The sequence below is a fragment of the Lissotriton vulgaris genome, chromosome 2_1 (assembly GCF_964263255.1).
Source record: "Lissotriton vulgaris chromosome 2_1, aLisVul1.2, whole genome shotgun sequence".
NCBI classification, from domain to species: Eukaryota; Metazoa; Chordata; class Amphibia; order Caudata; family Salamandridae; genus Lissotriton; species Lissotriton vulgaris.
The window spans coordinates 1,119,322,462-1,119,347,328 of NC_141687.1; positions in this window are offsets into that span (position 1 = coordinate 1,119,322,462).

The window sequence follows — 24,867 nt, forward strand, 5'->3', positions numbered from 1 at the left end:
TGTGGTGACAAGCACAGACAGAGTGCTGTCTTGTCAGCCCCCAATGTAGTTCAGCCCCAAATTCTGCCTTTCACTGGTGACACTGAATGTAAAGTTGTTACAGCTATTTTTTGCCAAATTACTACATCTATCTCTTTTTGGATGTTGACTTCCTTGAGAAAATTGTGCAGCAAACAAATTTGCAACAATTTCTGAGGGTGCATGGAGTCACTCTCAGGCCTCATTCTAGGGAACATCAGTGGGCTCCCACTTCGCTTGAGGAGTTGAAAATATTTTTGGTCCTTACTCTCAAAATGGGGTTAGTGCATGAACCAACTTTGCCATCCTACTGGACTACTCGCACGGTTTGGGTAACCCCCATCTTCGCATCGTACATGAACAGAGATTATTTTTCCCTATTGCAGCATATGCAGCGTTTCAATGACAGGTTTACTACATTGCCCTAGGACAATCCAGACAATGACAGGTTGTTCAGATTTATACTACTGGAATGAATATAAAAATTGTTGAGACCTTGAACCTATACAAAGGGCGACTGCTGTTTAGGCAGAACATTGCAAACAAAAGAGCTCATATGGCATAAAGTTGTACATGCTGTGTGAGAGCTCTATTGGCTTCGTGTACATCTTAAGAGTGTATACAGTGAAGGACTCCAATCTAAACCCTGTAGGTTCCCATCCCACTAAAAGAGATACAGGAAAGATTATATGGGAGCTTGTCCTGCCACTCGTTCACAAAGGTTATAACTTTTATGTGGACATTTTCTACAGGAGTAGAGCTGTTCATTGACCAGTACAAAGCTGACACTGTGGCACGCACTTCAGCTTGTTGTTGCCGCACAGGATTACAGTAGGAGCTTGTTTGTATGAAGCTCCAGAAATCCTAGAGCACTGCTTTGTGGTCCAACAAATTGCTCACAGCCAAGTTCTCTGATAGGTGTGATTTGTACATGCTTGCTGCAATTCATGATGAGAGCACTTCCCTGTCACAGTTTAGGGTTAGATGGCTGAAGTTCAAAAACCCACCTGTATACTTAATTACAAGTACATGAGTGGAGTGCATAAGAACAATCAGGTTCTTCAGCCATACAATTAGAGTCATAAAACTCACACTTGGTACAAGAAACTGTTTACCCAACTGATCGAGATGGCAACAAACAATGCGTATGCTGTTTATCATCAGACAACCACAGGAGGACTCCTGTCTTACCTTGACTTTCTGTGGTCTGTCATTGAAAGGCTTATTGCTACAGAAGCAGAAGCCTCAACTTCATATGCTCTGGAGCATGTGGCAAGATTGCAGGAGTGACACCTTACTAATCTCATTGCTGCAACAGCTAAAAAGACTCAACCTAGTCTGCTCTAAACATGTAAAGAGGCTGGACAGTCATATTTACTGTCCCCAGTGCCCTTCTCAGATGTCTTGTGTTTTCCTGATTGCTTTAAATTATACCAAACAAAAGTGAAATATTCGGAAATTGACTGAGGTGGAGCTTCTGTTGTGTAAACCTTTCAATGACTGTGCATGGATATCTACCTTCCTTGGGCCACTACTTAGCTCGGCAAGCATATAATTTGTGTTCCACTACTTAAGAAAATCATAGACTTGCTTGCGGCCTGCTCAACACCTTTATCCACTGTCAGAACGTGGTGGGTGTTATGTTCACTTATTGACAAGTGCATTATAGTTCCCACACTGCACATAATGGTGAACGGAACATAAGCCACATTGTAAGGGAATTGTAAAGGCTTGACTAGATTGTGAAGTGAATTTAAGGGAACTTATATATACAATATAAGGACCACCCTGTTTGCCCACGAGAATCAGAGTAATTATAATAACTCAAGAAAATGTCCCCAGGGACTTAATCACCAAACTTTCTACTTGGTTTGAAAGTGTCCAAACTCAAGTAGAAACTTGTATCATAACCATTTTGCTGAACTTGGCCCTTTTTGCAGGGTCATCCCAGAACTTGTTGCCTTCTTCCTGTATTTAATCTGACCTGTTGTTGGTGGTTTTATGACTCTGAGCACTTTATCACTGCTGATCAGTGCTAAAGTGCATGTGCTCTCTATTGTAAACATGGTAAGATTGGTCTACACCTATTTGGCATATTTAATTTACATATCAGTCCCTTGTACAGTGGTATTTCATACACCCAGGGCCAGTAAATTAAATGCTACTGGTGGACTTGCAGTAGTACTTGCGCCACCCACCAAAGTATCCTTTCAAACCTGCCTCAGGCCTCTGCCACTGCAGGGCCTGCACACTCAGTTTACTGCTATTGTGACGTGGCACATAAAGTGGTTGCAATGGCTATGACTCCCCTTTTACTACATATGAATCAACCCTAAGGTAGGTCCTAGCTAGCCCTATGGGCAGGTTGTGGTATAGGTCAAAGGTAGGACATGTGCCTTAACTGTGTGGCTTGTCCTGGTAGTGACAAACAGCCTACTTGGTTACTCACTGCTGTGATGCTGCTCTCTGATAGGGATGCATTCGGGATTCCCTTGTATATGCTTCAGAGGTATTTCCTAACATGACAGGGGTAGCGTGATCATGTTTGGTATGTTTGGAATAGTAGTGACAAATCCTGAAGCACAGTTGAAAGCAGATTTATTATTACTATTTTAGAAATACCTCTTTTAGAAGGGGGCATTTCTGTGTGCTACGTGTCGTTGTGCCTGCCTGTTCTGGATTGGCCGTCTGGCTCTTACTGACAGGGGGAGAGGGGATATGCATTCACTCCAGGCAGTCCCTGGTGAGGTTGAAGTGTATCCTGCCCTGCTAGGGCTGTGCCTGCCTTCCACAATGATGGGTCCACCCCCTGTGGTGTGTCTGGTTCCAGGGCTTACACATTGAATGGGGAGTGTTGTGCACTGTAATTATATTTTAGAGTGCCCCAGAACTGGTTTAAACTGGGCTCAGGGCCCTGTGCCAGGGCAGAACAAACGTTTTTTGCACTATAAGTACTGGGGCTGTTACCCCATGTCTGTTGAATTTTTTTGACTTCTGGAAGAGAGAGAACTGATGAGAGCACACTGCATGGACTGTAGTGTGCCAGGAGGAACCGCCACTGGGGACGTACCTGCTGCCCGCTAGGCAGCTGAAGGGACTGCTGCTCTACTGTGGAGATCCGGTATGCTAGCCTGCCTGACCCCTGTTTCAGGGGATTTACCAGGTTAGTGTGGCTCGCCTTGAAAGAGATTGAAGTCGCACTGAGTGAACGCTGTGCTTCTCTCCCCCATGAAGAGGAGCTCATTAACCAAGTGTGGAGAGCGCTTCCTGTATGAATACTGAGAAAATGCAGTAGAAGCCCATTGTGGGTGCTTCATAAGTCGTTTTCTGAGCCCGAGAAGTGGGCTCTTACAGTGAAAGCGGCGAGAGAAGCTACGCAGTGTATTGTAAGTCAGGTGGAGGATGCCTAGGTCCGGGCAGGACTCCAGTGAGGAAGAGGAGAGCCCCATGCATTTATGCATGGCTGAGGGTACCCCCAATATAAATTTCTTTTAGGTCTAGAGGAAGGGGAGAGGGCGAAAGATGCACTATAGAAAGACCTCTGGACTGACCTATCTAATTTCAACAATGGTATGACTCAAGATAAACATTTATGTATGAGGACAGAGCAGAACTGATTCAATACATACAAAGAACAATAGTTAAGGCTTAATTTCTCATTTATTTCTTTAAGTTTATCATTTATTTCAAAAAGCCATTTTTTTTGGTTATTTTTCAAAGGAGATTTTTTTTAACATATACAAAAAACAGAAATACACATTTATCATTCCTATGTAGTAGAAAAGAAAAGTTTAGCAATTGGTACAGACACAAAATATCAAATAGCAACCCCGCCTAAACATTCCATGATAAAAAGAAAGTTAAATGAAGGCAACTTAATTCATTCATTCATATCAGTCTCACCAGTCATACTGACCATACTTACTAATTCTAACATACTACACTCAGAGAATCTATAAAAACAGACAACCAATCTAGTTATACAAAGGAACCCCCAAAGGGGGATAAATTGTAGATGTTATACATAGAAGTCAACCCCAAATTTGTCGTTTTTTTTGTCTTTCTTTTTAGGGATCCTTTTCAGTTGGAATTTCAGTTGTCTGTGAGTGGCCAACGTACGTTTCGGTGCAAGAGATAAAATTATGCCATCTTCATCAGGGCCAATAGGTATACAATATGCTTCAAGGTAAGGGTGTCTTCACATCTGTAATTATTCGAGTGGGCTTGAGCAGTGCGTAATTGATCTGTTTCCAATCTTGATTATTGTTGCTCTCCTGTTTCATTGGAGTGGGCTTGATCAGTGCGTAATCGATCTGTTTCCAATCTTGATTCTCGTTGCTTGCTTGTTTGAGGAGAACGGGCTTGACCAGTGCGTACTCGATCAGCTTCCAATCTTGATTCTCGTTGCTCGTTCGTTTGAGAAGAACGGGCTTGATCAGTTTGTATTCGAACAGCTTCTAATCTTGCTTCCTGTTGCTTGTCTGTTTCTGAAGCTTCTAATGCCTTTTTAGGTCGAGGTAATATCCGGTCTGCCGAAGGCAGAACTGGAAGTACCGAGATTTAATGACTCTTAGTAGTACGATTTGTCCCGCCTCTGTTTTTGCCTCTCTCCCATTGGCTGGCTTCCTAAACGGAGGCCAGCCATTGGAAGAGAGAGCTGTCCCTCCGAATAGGCTCCGTCCTTTTCGGATTGTTCGGTGTTCTTCTTTCCACTTTTAGGCCACGCCCATTCTGAGAACACCGAACACACCCCCAAATCTGAAAAATTTCTGAAGCTTGAGGCCGCCATTTTCCTGCTGGTAAAGTTGAGGTAGGCTGCTCTTTCCTCGTTCTCGCCGTCTTTTTTCCCGCCCCCTCTCGCTGTCCGTGTCCCACTGTATGTGTCTTTTTGTTCCCGTTGTATCCAGCCCCCTTCCCGCTGTCCGTGTTTTTGTATCCCGCCCCCTTTGTTGTTTTGAGAACCAGCTCCGATGTTAAGCGGGTGTGGTCAGTTTAGCCCCGGCCATGCTGCAGGGTGTCGGATGCTCACTTTAGAATTGAGTGCTGTGTAAAGTGTGCTTGTGCGTGAGGACGCGCAGTCCCGCTCGATCAGGACTACACTGAATGTGGTGTCTGTTTCAGCCAGGAAGTTTTTCGCCCCCCCGGGCCCCTCCCTGTTCTGCTGGGTGTGTACGTGTGGGCAAGAGTCAGGGACCGAGCCCTGAAGGGGCGTCTCATCCCAGCAGCAACAGCCAGCATCCTGCAGCGGGCAGGACCGGGGGCCTGGTACCGGAGGCCTGCGCCAGGCAGGGGGAGCACCCGGTCTGTGGAAGGGAAAACTAGGGTAGAGGAAGCAGGGAGGAAGTTTGGGTGCAGCGGTGGACATAACAAGAAAGAGAGAGCAGGAAACTGGGGCAAAGCAAGGGAGTCCTGGGGCGACAGGGTAGTGACAACACGTGCGGGGGGGATGGTTGTAATAGCAACAGAGGAAGTGTAGGGGGCGGGCCTGGCAACACTGACCGCAGGAAAGAAGAGAAAGTGCTGCGAAGGAGGTGGGCACGAAATCACAGAGCTGAGGAACACACGGGGGAGGGGCTTCCAAGAGAGAGGAGGGGTGCATGAGGGTACCTGCCAGGGCAGAGGCTGCCGTGGTAAAACGTTGGCGCAGGGCATCTGATAAAGGAAGGGCACTTTAAGAATCACGCGCAGCATATGGCGTGTGCTCTTTCGACTTTGAGAGTCGAGAGACCGGGTCCTCCGAAACTTGCCTGTTTTTGGACAAAGCTGAACTTTGAACTAATGATGGGCGAGAGCTCACAGATGCTGAACTCAGAGTAACTTCTTCACTACAACAGAGAGACCCTGAGGTGTACGGAGTACAAGGAGATACCCGGCGTAGGCAGATGGTTGGGGTGATGCTATCAGTGAGTGCTAAGGAAGTGGAGGGCAGCGCCGGAGAGCATTAAAAGGGGAAGTGGCCTATGGGTACCGGCAGAGGAAGGCAGGAAAGGCTGAGAGGGCCGGGGAGGCATGCCAGGGGCTGCAGAAGTGTGGAGAGAGGGCGCCCAGGGCTTGATTGATTGCTTAAGTGAGTGAGTGAGGGTGTGGAAGTACCGGAGGGTTCAGCAGCTGTTGTAGTGAGAGCTGTAGTGACAGGGTAGGGGGCTGCGACACCAGACACTCCCGGACCAGCCATGAGTGTGCACGTTGTCCGTACCAGCGCCAGCACCGTGACGGTGTCCCAGGACTCCGGTCCCATCGACAGGGGCTATCTCCGGACCGTGCAGGCGATGCTCAAAGTGGTGCAGATGGTAAGTGCCACCTCCACCCCACTTCACCCCCTCGGTCAGGAGGTTGACCCTCTTTGTGTTTTAACTTATTGCGTGGAGCTGGAGTCGTTTCCGACATGAGACAGGCCAGACTCTGCAGCATCGTAGTATCGTTTTCCGTAGCGCCGATATAAAGCCCGGAGGCAACTTTATAGCGCTATGTTCACATACAACGTGTTATTATTTGAACACGGTGTATTTTTTTTTATTGCCTGTCAAGCGCGGTGGGAGGCTGTAAACGTACAGAAATGCCAATAACAGTAGCAGGGAGCGGTTTTATAATACCTATAAAGCAAAACTACTAGTACCAGCCTGCAAGAGGGATTCTGTATTCTGCTCTCAAATGACACGAGGTCACGTGACATCTTTGATAGCTCGAACATGTTAGCCTTACTCGTGAAATCACATCTACAATGGCAATGCGTTTCGAAAACTGACTGTATTTTTCGTTAGAACTCAACAGAAAACATCTGGAAAAATATGTATTAGTTGAGCTTTATGAATGCTGTGCTTGCTCTCCTGTCCCCTGGCTGTGCTTGCTCTCCTGCCCCCTGGCTGTGCTTTCTCTCCTGTGTGTGTGTGGCTCTGTGTAGATAACTTTTTTGTAGGTGGCTCTATGTGTGGGTGGCTCTGTGCAGGTGGCTCTGTGTATGTGGGTGGCTCTATGTGAGTGACTCTGTGTGGGTGGCTCTGTATGTGTGTGTGTGTGGGTGGCTCTGTGTGGGTGTAAATGCAATAGGTGATGCATATGCGAGGGATTAAGCTATTGGCATTGTAAATGACAATGCCATTTATTTAATGATTAAGCTATTGGCAATGTAAATGACAATGCTATTTATTCATGATTTTAAAAAAAACCTCATAAGCAATGCCAATAGCTCTTCCTTTAATACTGCCGAGACCATTGCATTGTAAATGCTTGTTTTTTGTGCTTCAGATGTAGATCTACCAATCGATTTCCATTTGTGGGGCATAACTGTCGACGATGCTCGCAAATTTGCTAACAATTTCAGTATTCGAAAGCTTGTGAGGGCCCTGGGGGGCCGATGTGCATTGCTGCGATCTCAGAAGAAAGGAAATTTAATGAAACTTTTTATGATAACATTCAATTTACATTGTGTCATTTTTATTGAAACATTTTCATTTTAATATGGAAAACATTTTAAAGTGTTGTTTTTTTTTCAGTTTAAGAATTTTGTTTTTGTTTAAAGAAAGTACAATACAAAGATAATATAATAGTACAGTAGAACCAAGTGATACACATGTGATGCAAAGAAAAAGCTACAAAATAACGGTTCATTTGTAAAAGAAAAAATGAAAGGATAGAGAGATAGAAGAGATAGAAGGAGAGTAAGAAAAGAGAGGGGAAAGAGAGAAGAGGAAAGAAGAAAGGGTATGAAAGATGAGGGGAGGAAGAAAAATAGTAGATATACAGGCCCAGTATTAAAGTGTTGTTTTAATTCTGTTTATTTATTTGAGTGCTTGTGGATACACGGTGTTTTTTGTTTTTCTGTCTGGTGCGTACACGAATAAATCAGAAGGTTTTCCGACGCATGAGCTGGCCACATACAGTTGTCCATGTGAGAAGCACGGATTCTCCAAATCTAGTCCACACACTTGCAGCGATTGTCCTTGTGCTTTGTTGATGGTCATTGCAAAAGCGAGTCGCACCGGAAACTGTAAACGTTCAGTATTGGAAAGATAATGGGGGTGTGGGGGGCCGATATTTAACACATTTTTCTTTTCTTTTTTTGCCAGAAACCTTCACGGGAGTGTACTCAACAACTTTTAACAATTTTTTTTTAAATTAATTAATTAATTTATTTATATATTTTGCCAGAAACCTTTGCGGGAGTGTACTCAACAACTTCCCAAAGTTTCATGGCGAAGGAAGAAATGATTATTCGAGTCGCTGGAATGGAGCCTCAGAGGCATACTCGGATGCCCACAGCTTGCATCCGCAAACTGAAAGTAGTTGTATTTAGCGTAGTGAGTGCACTGAAGACTCCTGAAAGACTCATTTTCTGGAGCTTCAAGTAGCTAGCGATAGAAGCCACTAGTATAGGTTTACTTTGCAAGTATACAGGATTAGTCAGGACTCCAATGAGGACAGAGACATGAACGGGTAAGATGCATTTAGGTCACATGTGCTTTCACAGGAATATTGCATAGGTAGAAGGCAGCTAGAACAGGTAGTACATATACACGTCATCACTTCATCTTCATCAAACTCCCTCACTCAACTAAGCAGATGACTCCAAACCATACATAATGCAGCCCCCTCCATCAACATCCCAACACACATTAACCTGACACCTGAAATATCTCCACTGACTCGCAAACCATGTCTCTATTCAAACTCCTTAGCACACATTCAAAGTCTGAGGTCAACATACCCTAATGTCACCTTAAATTTCAGAAACCTTCCAGACACATTTGTCAGCATAGGCAGCACCAGAGCTTGGAGAATAAACTTTTACTCTTTGGTTCCAAAAGGGTGGAATGACCTGCCTCTACACATATGTGCCATCTCTCAAAATAGTGCATACTGCAAGAAGCTGAACACCTGACTCTTCAAATAGGTCACTCCATGGGTCACTCCTGACTGCTCTCGCATTGGCAACAGGATGCTAGGTTTTCCTAGGAGCTAGGGTCCAAAATCTATAGCTACCCCATTATAAAAAAAATCAGTTTTCATTAGAAAAATGCAATGAGTCCATGTTGCGTTTTGGGCCATCTCCTGACGCGGGCACTTAGCCTTCCCATACAAGAAAAGTAACATTTTCATTGGGAGACTTGGTGGAATGCTGGGTGGATAGAAGTATGTGGCTTTTTGCAGAGTCCAGACCTTTCCATAAACAGAAATGTGAGGAGAATGTGTAATTATTTTCAAAGTTTGAGGTTAGCAAGGGATTCTGAGTTACAAATCCTGGTGAAAGCCATGCAGGTTAGCCACCCTGGGTGCTCCTATGTGTCTAATTTTTAATACTGTACAGATCTGCTAGGTTTCCCTTGTTGCCGACTGAGTTAGGGTCCATATTTTGAGTTACCAACATTGTAAATAAAAAGGGTCAGTTTTCAGGGGAAAAATGTAATGCATTCATGTTGTATTTTGGCCCTTTCTTGTCACAGGCACCAAGCCTATCCATACAAGTGAGGTACCATTTCTATCGGACGACTTGTGGGAGCGTAGAATTGTAGAACATTTGTTATTACCATTTGTATTTCAGTGGATTTAAGGTTTTCAAATATAAACTTGGGTTTAAAAAAGAAGACATTTTGAAGAATACCCTCGAAATGATATGATAGTATGGGTAGCCACAAATAAAGATATGTACAAATAGCCACTCCTTCTAAATTTAGTCCATATCTTGTGCCCATTTCAGAAATACATAGGATTCCTTGCTACCCATTTTTCACTCTACCTATTTCCCTACATGAAATTTGTCTATACTTGGTACTCAATGAGAAAATATTCAATGGCACAACTCAGTTGTTGGTTCTGGGTACCTTGGGTTCCTGGAGAACCCACAAACCCTGTATATCCCCACAACAAAAAGGTTTTAGCAGACCTAATTGTATATTGCTTTTATAAATCAGCCATTGTGATAAAAAGTTACACATGTTGGCACAATTGGCAGTTTTCTTCCTACTCAATCAATCAGGCGATTTGTTATGCATGACTACTCACCCATAAGCGATGGGGTTGGGGGGGTGCAGGTTCCAGTCCATCAAGGAGAGGGTCGGTCGAAGAGCCAGGTTTTGAGGTTTCTTGCAAAGATGGGAAGCAAAGTTGTCGGAGGTGGAGCGGAAGGGCGTTCCAGGCTCTGGCCGCGAGGAAGGAGACGGAGCTGCCTCCCCATGTGGTCTTTCTGGTGCAGGGGACAATGGTGTAGGAGAGCTGGGCTGATCGCTGGGTCCTTTGGGATGCGTGGAAATTGAGTTGGCTGTTCAGGTATGCTGGTCCAGTGTCGTGGAGGGCCTTTTGTGCATGTGTGAGCACCTTGAAGGTAACTCTGGCCTGGATGGGGAGCAGGTGGAGTGAGTACAGGTGCTGGGAGATGTGGCAGGGTCTTGGCAGGTTAAGGACCATTCTTGCTGCTTCATGCTGCTGCAGGTGAGGATTTTGTTTATTGTGGCGTAGAGTGCGTTGCCATAGTCGAGTCTGCTGGTGACCAGGGCATGAGTTACGGTCTTTCTGTGTTTGAGGGGGATCCATTTGAAGGTCTGACATAGGAGGCGGAAGGTATGGAAGCAGGAGGACGAGACAGAGTTGATGTAGTGGTCAATTTTGAGCTCGGAGTCCAGGCTGATTCCTAGGTTGCGTGCATGGTCAGTGGGGGTAGGCGGGTTTCTGAGTGTGAGGGCCACCAGGTGCCATTCTAGCCATCGGGGTTGGGCCCATGATGAGTACTTATGTTTTATTGTTGTTTAGTTGTAGGCAACTGTTTTTCATCCATTTGGCGACAGCATCCATGCCTTATCGAAAGTTGTGTCTGGTGGTGTTGGGTTCGTTGGACAGGGAGGTTATGAGTAGGGTGTCGTCTGTGTATGACACGATGGTGAGTCCGTAGGTTCTGACAATGGGGGCGAGAAGGAGCCCTGAAGGACTCTGCAAGTGGTTGGTGTAGGGTCCGAGGGGAAAGGGGGAGCCTGATCCGCTGCATTCTGCCGGAGAGGAAGGAGCGGATTCATATGATGGCCATGTCCTGGATCTCTTCATTAAGGAGTCTGCGTATTAGGGTGCAGTGAGAGACTGTGTCAAAACGCCGCTGAGAGATCAAGGAGGATGAGGGCTACTGTGTCTCCTTTGTCCAGTAGGGTGCGGATGTCATCTGTATCGTCGAGGATGGCGGTTTCCGTACTGTGGTTTTTCTGAAGTCGGATTGGGAGGAGTGGAGGATGTTGTGCTCTACGATGACGATGAATGTGGCGAGTTGCCTGTTGATGGCTTTCTCGATGACTTTCGCTGGGAACGGAGCAGGGAGATGAGTCTGTAGTTGTTGAGGTAGGTGGGGTCCACCGAGGTTTTTTTTTCAGGAGAGGGTTGACCTCGGCGTGTTTCCAGTCGTCGGGGTAAGAGGCTTCTCCAGGGAGCTGTTGATGGTGTGGCGGAGTATGGGTGTGATGGTGTCGGCGGCTCTGTGGAAGATGTGGTGGGGGCAGGGGTCCGTGGGGGGTCCGGAGTGGATTGACTTCATTGTCTTCAGTGTGTCTTTGGTTGTGAGGGCTTGTCGATCGCTGGCTTCAGGATGTCGGGGTGGTTGGCGGGGGTTCAGCGTGTTGGTTTTCTACGTCGAAATTGTCGTAGGTTCTCTTGGTTTTGTGGTGAAAGAAGGTGCTAAGTTTTTTTGCAGAGGTCTTGTGAGGGAAGGATGTCCTTCGATTTGCTGGTGGGTTGAGCGAACTCCTTGATGATGTTGAAGAGTTCTTTGCTGTTGTGTGCGTGTGTGGAAATTCTATGTTCAATCCCTGTTTTTCTTGTTTTTCTGATGAGTTGGTGGAGGACGTTGGTAGGGTCTCTGAAGTTGTTGTGTGCTTCTGTGGATTTGGTGTTCCTCCAGGCCTTTTCGAGGCAGCAGCAAGTATGTCTGGACTCTCGAAGTTCGGTGGTAAGCCATCTGTCTTTCTTAGCATGGCTGTTGTTGTTTTTCTTGAGGGGGGCTATGCTGTTGGTGCTATCGGAGATCCATCTGTGCAGGGCTCGGGCTGCGGTGTTTGGGTCATAGTTTCCCACGATGGTTGGGTTGCAGTTGCTGTGTGAGGAGGTGAGCTGGTCGTCTGATTCTGGTCCAGTTTATTCATGGGAACAAGTGCTGGTGTCTGTGGATGGTGGGTGTTCTGAAGGTGAAGTGGACGCATCAGTGGTCAGTCCACAGGAGTTCAGTGGTGTATCTGAAGGTGATGGAGTTTCCTGTTGTGAAGAGGGGGTTGAGGGTGTGTCCTGCTGTGTGCGTTGGTTTGGTCATGATGTGGTGGAGTCCAATGTTGTGGAGGTTGTCCAGGAGGGATATGGTGTTGAGGTCTCCCAGCAGGGTGTAGTTGGTGGATGTGATGGCATGCGGGGAAATTATGTCCATGATGGAGTTGGTGAAATGTCTGCGTGGCCCAGGGGGTCGGTAGATGAGGTTCCTCAAAGGGTGGTGGTAAGGCTGGTCAGTGTCTTGAAGTGGAGGTGTACCATCAGGACTGTGGTTTCGTCGGGGAGTGTGCTCAGGTGGAAGGTGGATTTGTAGACAATGGCGATTCCTCCTCCTGGGCGGGTAGGGTGGTCCTTCCTGGAGATCTCGTATCCTTGGGAAATGGCGATGGTGATGTCTGGCACCGCGCTGGTGGTGGTCCAGGTTTCGGTGAAGAATGCTTCGTCTGGGGGGTGCTGTCAAGGAGTTCCCAGATTTCGGTGGCGTGATTGTGAAGGGATCGGACATTCAGGAGGATGCATTGCAAGGTCTTCGGTATGGGTGTGTTCGGGTCCATGTTCTTACCGGTGCTGTAGGTTTGTCGGCAGCTTTGACAGCTGAAGTGTCTGTGGGTGTCAGCTGGTGAGGCTAGAATGCAGTTGTTGTTGCGGCCTGTGTTGAGTGCATGAAGTGCTGCTGAGTCGTAGCATTAGCGGTGCAGAGGTCCAGGGTTCCTGGCACTGGTCGCGGTTGGGTCGCAGACGGGCTTGCCTTTGGCGCACCAGTGGCGTGGCTGCTGTGCGGGCCGCCATTAAGTAGGGGTAGGGGAGGGCTGGACAGCTGGGAGGCGGGAGCAGAACGGGAAGATGGACCGGGCAGGACGCGCTGGTCGTGCTCGGGGGGAGGGGCCACGGGGGCAGCAGCGGCAGGGAAAGCGGGTAGGAAAGGAGGAGTAAAGCGGCGATAATGGGCTTGATAATATGCCGTTGTGAATTCCCATAGAAGCCCATGTTCTGGTGTGAACATGGGCTTCTATTGGAATTCTCAAGGGCATATTATCAAGCCCATTATTGCCGCTTTTGCAGCAGTATCCTGCCGCTAAAGCAGCGATAATTTTAACGCGCTTCTTGATAATATGCCCCAATATTGTTTGCATATTTGTTTAGCGTTTTCATCGAAAACAGTGTTCTACATCCAGGTCAAAGCTCAATCTCAGTGTCAGGTTCGTTAAAAAGAGCTTCAAGTGTGCCGCTGTCCAAGTTTGTAAAAGTGCTACTGTGCAGTGAGACAGGTTAAAAGCTGTATTAAGATTCTTATTAAAAGTGTATTGCAAAGACTCATCTCTGAAAGTTTCCAATTTTAAAATGTGCCTTAAAGTTCCAGAATCAGCATTTAAAGGGTGTAATGCCCATCTTATTATATATATTTGAGATAGCCCTAGCATATGTACTAGCTAAGGAAAGCTCGAGGTGAAGTGTTTGGACAGGAATGGCTTGATTTACTTTTACCAGTTTCCGTAGAAGATTCCCTTCTCTTGTTTTTACAAATTGCCAAGTTTCATTATGTATATACTCTATGGCATACATTTAAATTGGAGGGATTTTCATATGATAGACCTCTAGCAAAGGTTGGCAGTGCATGTTTCCGGAAGAAGAGTACAGCCTCAGCAGTGCCCCTACATGGACATCTGCCTTTCGCCCTATGTGATGTACATGGGAGGAATGTTTGGGAAAAAATTCAACCTAAGTAAGTGTATTATTTGACAGGTTACCCCCCAATTTTCAAGTAAAAGGTTGTAGTTGTTATTTTCCCCTAAAAGGTAAATTTTTGGTTTTAGAGATGTTTAGGACTAGAACGTGTTCTTTTGCATAGCCATTTAGTGCAGTTAAGTCTCTTTGGAGTCCTATCAGTGTAAAAGCTAATTTTACAATGTTGTCATCATACATTAAAATATATATGTCGCTCATTGCTAATGTTGTGGGGAAATGATTTACTTGAATAAAATGCTCTGGCAGGTTGCTTAAATAAAGAGAGAGTAACAAGGGGGAGAGGAGACAGTCTTGTTTTAGACCGTTTTCCAGGGGAATTGGTCTAACTAAACCCCTTACTCCCCCCCATTTGGACTCTGAACCATGTTTCTGTATGGAGAGATGTAATTATTGTGAGTAATACATGTGGGATTCCAAGTCTCACCAGTTTCTTCCAGAGTGTTGACTTGTTTACCCGGTCAAATGCTGTGGTAAAATCAATAAAAGCAAAGTATACAATTTGTGATTTTGACACAACATATTTATCAATAATCTTTTGTAAAATTGCAATATTATCTGTTACTGAATGTTTTGAGCTGAATCCTGCGTGAGACATTGGAATCGCTCCACTAGAAAGTGCTCAGTCATTTGAGTGGTCCATGACACAGGCTGCAAAGATCTTTCCCGTTGCACCTAGTAGAGCGATTTGTCAGTAGTTCTTTGGATCTGTTCTGGAGCCTTTTTTAAAATAAGGACCACAATGCTCCCCCGCCATGATTTTGGAATTTCTCCTGTTGCAAAAGAGTGAAGAAATAGGGGAATAAAAATGTGCTCCACTCCTCAAAGTTTGATTGGAGAACCTTAGTCAGGATGTTATCCGGTCCCATTGCTGCTGAAGATCGTGCACCCTTTATAAAATACGCTATTTGTTCAGTTGTTAGGGCTTTTGTGTCAACATTTGACTGTTCCTTTCCTTGAATCTGCTGAAGCAATTTTCCTGCCTTCTGTGAGTTAAGTCTGTACAAATTATGGATATGTTTTTCCCAGGCCGATGCTGACACTGGGAGTGCTTGTACAGTTTTTCTGATACCCATTTGTTTGGCGGCTAAGCTCCAGAATGCCTTACTGTTTTTACTTTTTACTGCCATTTGAATGTCTGCCCAATTTTTGTCTTTTAGGTCTTGCTGTTTATTTATTTTTTTCAATGTTGTATTTTTTGCAACTTTTTTATTTCTTTCTGTCTTGTCCCAGAGAATTTTACTGATTTGTAATCTGTGCTCTTTCCTTTTGTCTGACTCCTTATCTTATTTTGCCTGTTTGAAAATTCCTGAAGGGATACGATGACAGAGGACACTATATCTTCTTAAATCATTATAGGGTTTACTTCTTTGTTGCAGGGGTCTAAAAGCAGTTTAGAATTCCAAATAATCCTATTGTTTTTTTTATCTATATTGGAGAGATTATTCAGAGAACCTAATAAACATAGGGTAGTAGAATGCAATGAGACTTCTATTTCCAAAGACAAAAGTTCATGATCGCTTTCGTATGTACCCTGTACGTTCAATAATTGAACTTTCTGAAAAAAGTCCATGCTACAGATTAAATAGTCTAAAATAGATAACCTGAAAGTACCCAATCTAGTTAGGCAGCCGGGATGTCCCCTTCTACTCTTCCGTTTAAAATTACTCCGTTCATTGCAGTCACTTGAGACAGTAGTAGTTTTCCTTATTTATTGGCTTTTATCTTTGTTGGAAATAGTGGTTTTGGGATAAAACAGACTTCTTATTTTCCACATTTACCCCCATTGTCCAGTAAAGTATTAGCGCAGCGTCATTGTTGTTGTTCACTGGGACCAGCGAAGGATCAGCGCGGGACTCGAAGTCCCAGGAGGCAGCTTGCACTAATCACCCTCACCTGAGCCTGCAGGGGGCCATAAATCACCTCGCCGTTCCTGCTCCGCAGAACACGCGCCGAGCGAAGACCGGGCCAAGGGCTTTCCCTTCTGAGCCCATCAGAGGCCGGGCTTGGCCCCCTCTCTAACCTGCAAGTATTTTAAGGTCAGTTCCTTCAAACGGTTTACTGTTCCATCTGCATATTATAACTTTGCCGAATATAAGGTCTGATTAAATTTCAACTTTAAAAATGAGTAAGCGTGATGGGAAGAGGTTAGAAGCTCCCAGTAGAGGAAGCATAACGGGGACCTTAGATCAATTTATAATTAGGGTAACTTCTGTCCTTGAGAAAGAGATAGCGCTAACGGAGCGCCGCCTGTCTCTGGAACCACACCTGACGAAAAGATCATCATTATGTTTAATTGCTGCAGCACTTTCCCCGGTTAACCCACAAGCAAACAAATCTCTGGCCTTATCCACCAATGAGGATAGTATTTCTGTGTCCTCCTCACCAAGCCTCCAGGGGAATACGGCTAAGTCCTCTACAGCCATAATTACTGTTCCTAGTGTCTCCGTACGATCATCAGCTAGATCATTTGAAAAGAACAAAGTACTTAATACCAAAAGTATACCTGACCCCCCAACCAAAAGGAAAAGAGGAGGCGGACCTCGGAGACCATCTACAGCGAAAGCGCACAAGATGAGCAAAAATGGAGGTCATACACAATCAGTGGTACTAAGTACCACAAGTACACAGGCAATGATTCCCCCAGACTTTGACCTTGCAGCATTGGGTAATCATAGTTCGAACTCTAATGTGGAGAAGGCTAGAAAATCTCCAGTCAACTCTACTATCTCCCATAACATACAGACTGACCCGGATTGAAGATCGTTTAGTTACTGTTGAAAATCAAGTGAAATCGAGTTCTTCTGCACTTAAGGGCCTTTCTGCTAATTTTAAATGTTTACTGGGGACTTCGACTATTCAATCACCGAACTCAGTGCCAGCCCAGGTTCCAGTAAAACCTAAATGTTTAAATCAGCAAACTCCGCATTGGCTTGGTAGTTTAGTCTGCCCTGTTCCCATGATGCACTGGGCCAGGGACAGACTGATTTGCATATAGCCAGGTTCTGAGCTGGGATGGGGCAGTGAGATAAATAACGGTGATGGATCAAGCCCTGATCTTTGGACTGGGTAAGAGTGGTCTGCTCAATTCAGACACTCTGTTCATCACCACCCCCTTTTGTAAATCGATTTTGGCCACTATAGGTGTGGCAGGGTATACTCAGACATGAGTCCCTTTCTCACTGCTCCATCAGGATTCAAGCAAGCCGGGCCGAAGAGGCTGAAATGCCAGAAACCGGTCCCCGGTAGCTTGTCTCCTTTCTGGTAAAGAATTGGCTTGGTAGTTTAGTCTGCCCTGTTCCCATGATGCACTGGGCCAGGGACAGACTGATTTGCATATAGCCAGGTTCTGAGCTGGGATGGGGCAGTGAGATAAATAACGGTGATGGATCAAGCCCTGATCTTTGGACTGGGTAAGAGTGGTCTGCTCAATTCAGACACTCTGTTCATCACCACCCCCTTTTGTAAATCGATTTTGGCCACTATAGGTGTGGCAGGGTATACTCAGACATGAGTCCCTTTCTCACTGCTCCATCAGGATTCAAGCAAGCCGGGCCGAAGAGGCTGAAATGCCAGAAACCGGTCCCCGGTAGCTTGTCTCCTTTCTGGTAAAGAATTGGCTTGGTAGTTTAGTCTGCCCTGTTCCCATGATGCACTGGGCCAGGGACAGACTGATTTGCATATAGCCAGGTTCTGAGCTGGGATGGGGCAGTGAGATAAATAACGGTGATGGATCAAGCCCTGATCTTTGGACTGGGTAAGAGTGGTCTGCTCAATTCAGACACTCTGTTCATCACCACCCCCTTTTGTAAATCGATTTTGGCCACTATAGGTGTGGCAGGGTATACTCAGACATGAGTCCCTTTCTCACTGCTCCATCAGGATTCAAGCAAGCCGGGCCGAAGAGGCTGAAATGCCAGAAACCGGTCCCCGGTAGCTTGTCTCCTTTCTGGTAAAGAATTGGCTTGGTAGTTTAGTCTGCCCTGTTCCCATGATGCACTGGGCCAGGGACAGACTGATTTGCATATAGCCAGGTTCTGAGCTGGGATGGGGCAGTGAGATAAATAACGGTGATGGATCAAGCCCTGATCTTTGGACTGGGTAAGAGTGGTCTGCTCAATTCAGACACTCTGTTCATCACCACCCCCCTTTTGTAAATCCAATAGGAAATTCGTCAAACGAGTTTGCCCAGCTGATTATAATCCCTTGTGCTGACGGTAGAACGGACAAGAGAACAGCGTCACCTAAGGTTCCCAATGGTGATACCCGTCTTTCACCTAGGCAATCTATCCCACCTACACACACTCAACAACTAGGAGACAGGGTGCATAACGATGTGCACTCTGGAAGCCCGACCCTCCATCTACCTCCGGCAGCTGCCCCTTTAGTGGTTGTTTTAGCGAATGTGCCACCTTTACGGGCAATGAAGATAGAATTCACCGAACAACTTATGTCAAAAGTTCTGCATTGGCTTACTAATAGCCTAAAGGACGTTGGGATTTGGGAGGGGGGCTTGAATAGGCACATGATTATGGTTAGAAGCACCCCTTGGATTGATCACTTGCTGAAAGAAGGCGGTGGTGATTGTGTAATTGTTCATTTTAATAATGTATATATGCCTAGATTTTTACTGGATAACTTGGGAGGGGTGGACAGCAGATATAAGGATAAGGTATTTGTCCTACCTTTAGGGTTCTTTTATAAAACTGGGCCCTATCCATTGTCTGGTTGGAGTTCTCATGGGGAGGGCAGGTACTTCCAGGCTCCACAAAGTCATGTATCTAGACACTCTGAGGTCCCCTTGACCAATAGATACATTCCTCTTTCTGGTCTAGACCAGTGTGACTGACTGCCTCTGATTGCCACTGAATTGGATCTATCCCATTACAGCCCTTCCACCTCATCATTTAGTTTGGAAAAGGGCTCTCAGCAATGTGTAATAGTGAATCCGGTGGGTTTGGAACCTGCATTATTTATAGCTTTACACTCGGGTACCACCCCCCTTCAACTCTCTCTGATCTCTTGGAATATAGCTAGCCTCATGACAAAGACTCTGTCTCCCGACTGGTTAGGCTTTATTGAGGGGCACGATTTTTTTGCCCTCCAAGAGTCATGGCCAATAGAGACGATTCACCGCCCAGGTTACTTGGCCTTTGCAAAAGGGTCAATTCCCAATAGGCAGGGGAGACCCAGTGGGGGATTGATTATCTGGGCTAAGCAACAAACTTTGTTTCAAGCAAAAGAATTACAAATAGATAGCCCAGATATCTTTGCTATCAAAGTGATAGTCGAGGGAGAGATTGATTTCATTCTGTTTAACATATTTGCGAGAGGAATCCCGGGAGGGAAAGCTTCACCAAATATTGCCCACCTGGAGACTATTCTTAATGATATAGGTACCTCTAAGTCCCTGGTAATTTCTCTAATGGCCTCAGAGGCAGTAGAATGGATTATATTTTTATTAGTTTAGAGTTATGGCCCGGATTTGGTGACATGCAGATTCATCAAAGACACGAGAGTGATCATGACCTGCTGATATTATCTATTACTGGGAAAGATGTATACCACATAGGGCCATAATGGATATAGCATTAGGCGAAGTGTTCCTGTCGCAAGATTGCCCAAGCTTGAAATGGGCAAAAGTCTCTGAAGATGAGGCCTCAGTTGCACAGATTAAGACCATGGTAGAGGAAGACATAACAATAATTGACACACTAGATCTATTCAATACTGTTTCTATTGCCCACAACAAAGTGCATGAAGACCTATTTGCTAAATTAAAACTTTTATTTATAAAAAAAATTAAACCGTATGGTCATATTATTAAAAAAACGGCAAATTGGTATAATGATTCATGTAAAGCTGCTTTGGAGCAGCTACAGAAGGCTATTAGGGATGGAACCTCCCAAGAAGTTAAAATAGCGAGGTCCAATTATAAAAAAGCCCAACAAGAGGCAAAGAAGAATTTTGACGAGGATAGGTGGAAATCTTTGCTAAATGCCAGTAATAGGAAAAACTGGATCACATTTTGGCATTTGGTAAAGTGGGGCAGTGGGGCTCAGAGTTGTGTCCCAGTGAATAATGTATCTCCCGAACTGTGGGTGGAACACTATCAGTCCCAATTTGCCTCCTCTTGGTGTGGTCAAGTTTCTTATCCTGAGGTCATCACTGAGAGAGTCTTAATGTTTGATAAAGGGGAGATAGAACAAGCTTTGGACAGGTTCCTTCGGGGCAGGCTCTGGGACTGCATCCCGGCTGACATTTTTAAACATGATAAGAGGAATTGGACTGATTATATTTACTTCCTAATAAATGCTATAGCTAGGGGTGCGCAGCTCCCTGATACCTGGCGTGGGGCGGAAATAATCCCCATACACAAAAAGGGGGATTGTGCCAATCCTTACAACTATAGACCCATAAGTCTAATCGATACGCTCCAAAAAATAGTTGCCAGATTGATCCTAGGTAGAATAAATGATTGGATCCTGGATCATGATGTACATTCAATCTACCATGCGGGTTTCGTCCCCATGTCAGTACTATCGACCAAGTCTTTAGATTTATGCTGATATATTGGAGTACAGTTGTCATTTCAGGAGGTACTCTTTATGCAGCGTTTGTTGATTTGAAATCAGCATTTGACTTGGTCCCTCGTCAAAAGCTGAGGGATGTTCTAAAGGAGGCCGGGATGCCCTTAGAAATTTTAAGTTTTGTTATTAAGTTGCATGAGGCGAACTATGCCCAAGTTAGATGGGGACAGCAGGGCCAACTCACAGATCATTTCCCTGTAAATAAAGGGGTGCGACAAGGATGTATCCGTGCACCTACCCTATTTTCCCCGTTTATTAATAAGGTCATTTCATATTATTCTAATTTCCCTACAGACGCGCCAACTCTTGCTGGCTCAAGGGTGCCTCTGTTAATGTTTGCAGATGACACTTTAATTTTATCTAAAACTCAATCTGGTCCGCAACGTGCCCTTGATAGATTTACAGAGTTTTGCAACGACCATGATCTTTTAGTAAATGTTGATAAAACTAAGTATATGGTGTTGCATAAATATAAACATATTAAAAGCAGAGTCGTAATGAATGATGCGCTATTGGAGCAGATGGATACATTCGCTTACTTAGGCGTTACGATGGGTAGGAGGATGAACTGGACCCCACAGCTAGTTGTACTAGTACTCAGGCATAATCAGTTAGCAGGAGCCCTACTTAAAGAATATAGACTTTCTAGTACTAAACTGATAGGGCCTGCATTAGCGATTTATAATGAGAAGGTTAGAGCCTCCATTATATACGGCGCAGAATTATGGGGGTATGAAAACTTAACTTCCCTTGTATCTGCACAAAATAAATTCCTGAGATCACTAACTTCTCTGCCCCAATCTACCCCTATCAAGCCTTTATTGTTAGATTTAGGATGTGTATCCATTAATGAAGTGGCAGGGTTTAGACCCCTAACTTTTTGGAGGCGGATCTGGACTACACCAGAACTGGCATCATATGCCCGCGCCTTTATGCATATCAGACAAGTTGTCCAGCCCTCTAAAATCGAAAGCTACAGAAGATCAAGAGTAATTTGACTGATATAGGGCTCTGCTATTTGTGGGAAGATCTGTCAGGGAATTAATTCCCCAGTAAAAATAAGTATAAAGAACTATACTGGGCTATGTTTACTAGGAAGACTCTGTCGTTAGTAGATAGTAGTTCCCTCACAGGCTTTTTTATGGAACATAAACTTATGATGGAACTAGAGGTTTATTGGAATTTGATTACTATTCCAGGTGATAGGAAACTCTATCACCAATTCAGAGTAGGCAGTCTCCCCATAAGATCTTTTACTGCCAAGTGGAATAATCTCTCAGACACTGTTTGCCCTCATGTAATTTAAGGGAAGAAACGATAACACGTGTACGCTTTGTCTGTCCTGCATACAGGGGTCCTCGCCGTAGGTGGCTAAGGCCTTTGTGCTCTAATCTCAGCACTAGATCATGCTTGACAGCGTTTCGTATCTTGGTTTCGAACACTCGCCCAGACAGAAACATTGCTGTGGCAAAATTTTTAAGTTGGTTCTGGGCCTTGAGACGGAAAAACCTGAAGGCTAGATAGAGTGTATTATGTGCTCAATGACTATCCCTCTGTTAGGCAGGCTTCTGGGATGTGTTCATTAGTGCATTATCATTTTTTTAAATTATCTATTTTAAAATAAAATTTTTCTTTTCTTTTTAATTGTTAGGAATATTTGATAATGATGATATTAAATTTTGTGAGTAGGTGTGCTCTTATGGTGTTATTTATTGTTTTAATTGACACTTCTTGATGTTTCTTTTATGATTGAAAAACATCAAATAAAGACTAACTGAACTGAACTGTATTAGAGATTTTCCCTTTGAAGTCTCCATCAATTAGTACTGATAGGTAGCCTTTAGTTGCCATTGCTGTTTTTATCTTCTCTAATATTTTTACTAGTAGAGAGTCGTAGAGGTGTCCCGGTGGGATGTAGAAATTGAAGATTAGCAGATCCTGGATGGTGTTCAAGCTTTTATTTCAATGTTTAATCTTAATGACCAGAGCATTTTTGAAACATAAATCGATGACTTCTAGGTCCCAATAGATTTCTTCCTTGAGGATAATTGCAAGGCCTCCTTTTGCGTGGCCCCTTTTTGTGGCCTCAGCTGCGATGTCGAACACAAAGTAATTTCTTTGAGTAAAAGTGTTGCTGCACTTTCTTGTGGCTTTTCCAAAACAAGGGGTGTGGTGTGAGAGACTTCATGTAATAATGCAGCCCAACAGACCAAAATGCACTTTATGTTTTTCTGTTTACTCTATAAAGTTTCAAGAGCCTGTTTTATTAAACCTATTCTGAGGGATATCCGTCCCTGTACTTACAAAGAAGGCTTTGAGTATTAGAGGTCATTATCAACTGCCACTATCTGTAGCTCTGTGCTCAGTTTTATTAGAATTGCTTTTTTAATAAGGAAACCGTATGAATCATGAATAGTTTTTATTGTTTTTATGTAACATAGCACCAATTTTTGTGTATTGTTTGTATAAACCATTTGTATCTTAAAAATTCTCTGGATTTTAAAACAAATGTAGCAATTTTTGTAAATTTTTAGGATTCGTTCGAATCGAATAAAGTTATTTGACTTGACTTAAGACTTGAGTAAAAGTGTTTGCAGACCAGGTTTCTTGTAACAAGAGAATTGATTTTCTAGAATAAGGGCTAGCTTTTCTCTGCTTTTCCCGGCGATATTCCAAGAGACAATTGTTATGCTTCTGCTAAAAAGGAACTGTTTGTGCGTTTGCCTGTTTATTGCTGTTCAAGTTGCCTGAAATCCAGGACCAGGTATTTTCTTTTAGTTGTGGCTCAATTTTTAGAGGAGCCTTGTTCCAAATTCGTCGCTCAACTTTGTTGATCAATATTCATTAAGGATGCGGCGGGCATACTTATTTGGGTTTTTGGAGTCCAATTCACGTGGTTATTCCGCGGGTGAAACTTACTCTTGTTGTTATCCTTTGACCTGTTGTACTGTGTAGCCTTCACATTAACTTCAGCCACGTGAAAACCATTTTTATGAAGAATGTCTCTCTCTTTTAGAATGATAGCTGGAATATCGTTGGACCAAAACTCCACAGTTGCCACCGTTAGATTGAGTTTATTCGGGAACGCTACTAATTTTATTTCACAAGTTGTAAGTGAATAAAGTTGATGAATCTTATTCAGTAGGTTTAATATTCTCCCATGATTTAAAGGAATTATGTTGCAGGAGAATGGGTCTGTTAGTTCCGGAATACAAGAGACAATTTGGTCTCCCTTTCCATATGTGTTTTAGTAGAGAAATTTGTTATTTTCACCTGAGTTTACTTTGTCCTGGTATTCCTCTGACTATTTTTTTTAAAAATTTGATGCCAATGCGTTTAATTTTTTCCCTGTGCCCCTTTGGTTTCATATGAAAGGGAATATTCATCTATATTTTGGGTTGTCTCTAGATTTTTCATAATTGGTTCATTGCTCTGAACTATTTGTTCGGGTGTTTGTGGGAACTTTACTTTCCTAGTCGATCGTCTTGAGATTTTACGCTTTGCTCTTTGTTTATTATTTTTACCCTTAATTATGTTCTCATTTCCTTTGACTTTGGCGTAAGCTTGGATTCTTCTATGATTGAAAGACCTATAGAGTCCTTATCCTCTTTCGTTGGTATTTGAATTAACATCCCTTGTTGACTCTTCTGTTTGAAAATGGGAAACACGGGTATCGCTGGTTGAGGGATGCTTTCTATCTAGGTTTCCTCAAATAATTTGCGTTGAAAGTAGACTTCTTCATTGTTTATGTGCCTATTTTTCACTTTTTTTAGGTGAATCCCTCTGTTTGCATTGCCTTGTGCACGTTTCCTGCAAGATGGTTAACGGAAACCGATGGTAAATTTGGACAAATTCGCAAATATTCCTAGACCGCTTACTATAGTTTTGGGATTTTGATTGGTTTGTTTTTTCCTCTTTTTTTCCACTAGATATTCTAATATTACAGTTTGTGTTTCAAGAATCATATCCAAGTTTTCTATATTCTTCTTGAAGAAAGCCAAACTAGATTCCAAGATTCTCTGTAAGGTAAAGAAGGTGTTAGATATAGGTACTCGCCTGTTAGGGGATTGCGATGTATTGAAGAATGGGAGTTCTGGCAATCATGAGCACTTTTCCATGCAGACTGTGGCATTAGTTGGAGTACTATTGCAGGAAGAACCTCCAAAGCTATATTTGGCCATTGGTGGAATTGTACCTGGTCCCCCCATTGATCACAGTTTTTTGTAGTCCATTGGCTATTTGCTTTCTTGTTCAACTGCTGTTTGTGGGTCCTTATTGGACATTA